At 39.3% G+C, this 4,769-nt stretch overlaps 1 long non-coding RNA gene across 2 annotated transcripts in view; it reads right to left on the bottom strand.

Annotated features, from left to right (window-relative positions):
- LOC311612207 overlaps positions 1 to 4,769 on the bottom strand; it is a 794,730-nt gene that overhangs the window by 710,214 nt on the left and 79,747 nt on the right. The window lies entirely within an intron of this gene.

Genomic DNA, 4,769 nt, shown 5'->3' with positions numbered 1-4,769 from the left:
TGAGATAAAAAAAATGAAATGGGGTACCTCATTATTGTTCAGAAATTATTTTATAATTGTAGAGATAATGCTAATATCCTCCATATGGTCATCTAGTTAAATTTGCATAGAGTTCTACAATACTGGTGTTTAGATGCCAGAGCAAAATTAATTAGCACATTTCCAAATCATCATAGAATTAGACACTGATTAAAGCGACGATCCTCACATTTGTGTGTTAATTATGTAGTATTGCTTGCTTTATAAGTTTTGTCATAGTAATGGGATGTATGACCCTGGCTAGTTTCAACATTATATAGGTACACTTGGCACCTATATTTTTAACTCAATGTTTTCACATCTGTTATTCTGTAGTTATAGTTAAAGCTTCTTTGCAAATGTTCTTGTATTATGAGGACCAATAGTTTTTGTAAAAGTCTACTAGTTTTTATTTTAGTTTTGCTTTTATCAGGGGAAAAGAGTACACCATATTTAAAACACAATTATGCTTGAATTTATAGTGCAGTTCTCCACCCCACCATTCCCTTCTTCCCTACTTCTGCTCTTCAGTAGCAACACTCAAATGTTGCAGCTGCTCTATTTATTTTTATTTTTTTAAAGCTGATTTTTGTTTTTGAGAGTATTACAGATGCCCTCCCCTTTTCCCCCCATTGACCACCTCCACCCTTCACCACCCCTCCCAGGCCTTCACCACAGTATTGTATGTGCCCATGGGCTATGCATATATGCATATAAGTTCCCGGTTAATCTCTCCCCTCTCCCCCAATTTCCCTCTGAGATTCATCAGTCTGTAACATGCTTCCATGATTCTGGATCTGTTTTGTTCTTCCGTTTATTTTGTTCATTAGATTCCACATATGAGTGAGATCATGGGATACTTATCTTTCTCTGGAGGCTTATTTCGCTCAACATGGAGGGATGTGGAGAGTATTATGCTATGCAGCTGCTCATATTTTCTCTCTACAGTTTGAACGTAGAGAAAATGTTTCTATCACATTTTGTCAGTATTGTTTTTAGTTTTAAAGCTCCTATGTATACACTCAACTCTCACGACTGCCTCCCAATTTCTTAATAAACCAATATTTTACTGACTTAGAAGTTGTTTAAATACTCGCAAAGAGCTCGATGACTGGAGGCTCAGGAGCCCAGGATGCCACCAGGCGAGCCACTGAGACTGCAGAGGTTCAACTGAAGGCGAGGAGACTCTAGGTTAGATTCTAGAAGAATGAGGTAAGTATTTGCTATGGCCTCAAGTCCAGCTTCCTTGGCGCACCATCCAATCTGTCCTGCTTACCTTCCTCTTATCGTTGTTCCCAAAAAGCAGTTCACCAGAATCATGGAGAAGCTGCTCCCTCCATTTAGAGGAAGATATGCAGCTGAGTGGGAGGCACAAGGCTTACATTGAAGTCAACGATCCAGATTGAAGGACTTACTCCACCCATTGCTGGAGTGCAGCTGGCTAAGAGCTCTCAGCTAGCAGACATCTCTGCGAATCTCCTTCGTTTGAAAGCCACCTCATCCATCGCCAGGCCCCTTCCTGGATGCAGCTTACATCCAAGGAGCACAGAGGCTTGGCCGTCTCCCCTCATCTCAGGACAACTGGGAAGAGCCATCCCATTTTCAGTGCTCACGAAGGGATTGGCTGCAGTCTGTGTTGAGTTTGCTTCACAGCTTAACTCCTTTCTCTACCGAGGTTTGCCTCCATGCTCTCATTTGTGTGTAGATCCTTAGAGCATTCCCGAATAAATGTCCTACATGATAATCTTGGAGTCTGATTCCTAGGGATCTCAACCTGAAACAACATGTAAAATTCATTTATATTTTTGTATTACGGTATGCAATTGTAAAATGAAATTAATCAACCGTAAGACTATAATATCAGTAAAAATAAAATTTATAAAAATCAGGTTTATGAAATATCCTATATAATAAAAGCCTAATATGTTAAGTGTCCGACCATCTGTTCAATGTTTGGCCAGTCACTATGACCTGCAATGACCACCAGAGGGCAGACGTTTCAACTGGTAGGTTAGCTTGCTGCTGGGGTCTGGGCCAATCAGGACTGGGCAAGATGGGCCAGACACACCCTGAAGACCTCTCATGGTCCCTCCCTGGCCATGATCATGCAATGTTTACATTGAAACACTAAAGATATGAAACATTTATGAGAGTTTAATCTATTTGCAGAGAAATTAAGGCATGGAAGACTGATAGGTTAGGAAAGAAAGGCATTATATGTGTTGATGGAGTTAAATTACAGCTGTTTGGAAATATGTGAGTAAGTAAAAACAAAACAAAAAAAACTGGCTAGATCTGGTTTTTAGTTAGAAAGTGTTATTATGGTTAAAGATTCTGTAATGTCAGAGACCAGATGACAAATTTCTAGCTTCCCCTTTCCACAGACTATGTTGGTGGTCATTTTCTTTTCTTTGGCCTCCTAGTGCTCCTACTAGAGTTAACATATCACCTTCCCCTTTCCATGGACACTTTATTCAACCTTCTTGGGCAAAATTAAGGACTTCCTCATGTGTCTCTGTTGGTTGTATGTGCTCCATTTATAGAATTTATTTCAATACTTTTTATTATTGTTTATTGTCAATTAGAATGAACCACCAAAGAGTAGGTACCACATTGGGTACATTTTTAATTCCCAAGAGTCAATAGAATTCCCAGCAATTAATAGGTGATCAGTAGTGATTTCTCAACTAGATAAGAGATTAGTCACAACTATGAATTATTATTTTTTATTATAAAGCTCAAGAAGGAAATGTGCTAAAGATTAAAATAATATACTTATTCGATGGATTATATTTAGATAAAATAGTAACTATTTGAACAAGACAGTTTATCATATTTTTAAAATAAAAATTGTAAAACTATTTTTAGTAAGAAAAACATTACCATTTGTCCCAATCTATATTAACTTTTTTTTCATAGATGTTTTTAAGACATACTTTATCAACTTATTTTTCATATTTTAAAGTACAAACTTTGTTTAAAAATATACTCTGCAGCACAAAATGTATTATATTTTTATATGTGAAAAGTGACATCAAAACAAAGGGTTTTATCAGAATGTAATTCACTCAAGTCACTCTCATATTGGAATCTGGTGCTTATAATGGGCTCTTAGGCTTAGTAAACACTAAAAAAAACTAGCAGCTATTATTAATGGTATAAACAATGAGGCCTGAGAGAACAGATTTAAAAAAAAGTCAATGATTACTGCCTTGTCTGGATAACTCAGCTGGTTGGGGCATTGTCTTGATATACCATGATTGCAGGTTTGATCCCTAATTGGGCACATGCAGGAGTCAGTCAATGAATGCATAAATAAGTGGAGCAACAAATCAAGCTTCTCTCTCTTTTACTCTCTCTAACCAATACATTTTTTTAAAATCAATGATTTCTTATATTGAGTATTGTGATGTTATTTCAAAGTCATGATTGAATGTAGATATTAGATTATTGTCTTAATTATATTTTAACACATGTGTATCTCTTTCTCTAGTTTCTTATTGTAGAATATATTTTGGAGAAATTTCCCTTTAAGATATCATTTTGAAAAATAATGAGTCTTTTTCAGGCTATCTATCTATATAAAGCCCTAATATGCAAATAGACCGAACGACGGAACAACTGAACAACCAGTTGCTATGACGTGCACTGACCACCAGGGGGCTCACGTGGAACATGGCAGGCATTGGCAGCAGGTGGTGGAGCGTGGAACATGACAGGCATCGGCTGTGGCTGGATGGTGGAGCAGGTGAGCGGGGGCGCCAGACCAAGGTGGGGTGCCAGTCACTGTTATTGGGGTGAGCCTCTAGTGGTTACTGAAAATTCTTTCCTCCCACTTGCACCCACTGTCAGCACCAGAGCCACCACTCACACCGGCTGCTGGTGCCCAGGGCAGGCCCCAATCACTCCATGCCATCAGCAGGTGTGATGGTGGGGGCTGCTGACCCCAATCACCCCTGAGGGCTTCTCCACCTTTCCCTGCTCCTGAGGGGTGATTAGGGCAGCAACCGCTGCTCCAACACCCTGATGGTGCTGGCCCCAATCACTCCACACTGTCAGTGGATGCAAGCAGGGCCAGCACTGTCAGCATATGGGAGCAGTGGTGGCAGGAGCGGGGCTGCTTGCAGATGGGAATGGGGGCTGTGGCAGGAGGGGCTGGGTGGTGGTGTGGAGGATGGGCTGAGACCTGCCTCTGTGCCCACTGCAGCCTCAGCCCATAGTTCTTTCAAGGGGCACAAATTCATGCACTGGCCCCTAGTTTATAATAAATCATCCTAATGCTGTCAGGTGAATTTTAAGAGCTTGGGTGAATAAATATATATTTTTATTTTTTATTTTTATTGGTTAGGAAGAGGGAGAGGAAGATGATGAGAGAGAATCATTGATCAGCTGCTTCCTGCACACTCCACAATGGAAATTGAGCCTTCAAACAGGAATGTGCCCCTGCCAGTAATCAAACCATGACCTCCTGGTTCACAGGTCGATGCTCAACCACTGAGCCATGCCTTCCAGGCTTTTTAACCAGTTAAATAAATTATCAGGTTACATTCTTCTTCTAAAAGTAATCTACATAATCTTGTATTGACTATAACTTGAATATATATAGGGATTTTTAAACATATTGCTTATTATTTCTTTATTGATATTCTAAGATGACAATGCTATTTTTATATTCTGATAAAGCATTGTAGTTTGCTACTTATACTACCCAAGGATGTACTGACAAACATTTTATAAATATGACTGGAAAC

Source organism: Pipistrellus hanaki (assembly GCF_964339955.1).
Source record: "Pipistrellus hanaki genome assembly, chromosome: 17".
In the NCBI taxonomy this organism is placed as follows: Eukaryota; Metazoa; Chordata; class Mammalia; order Chiroptera; family Vespertilionidae; genus Pipistrellus; species Pipistrellus hanaki.
Note: the sequence above shows the minus strand (reverse complement) of the source record. Positions and strands in the feature narration are given on the sequence as shown.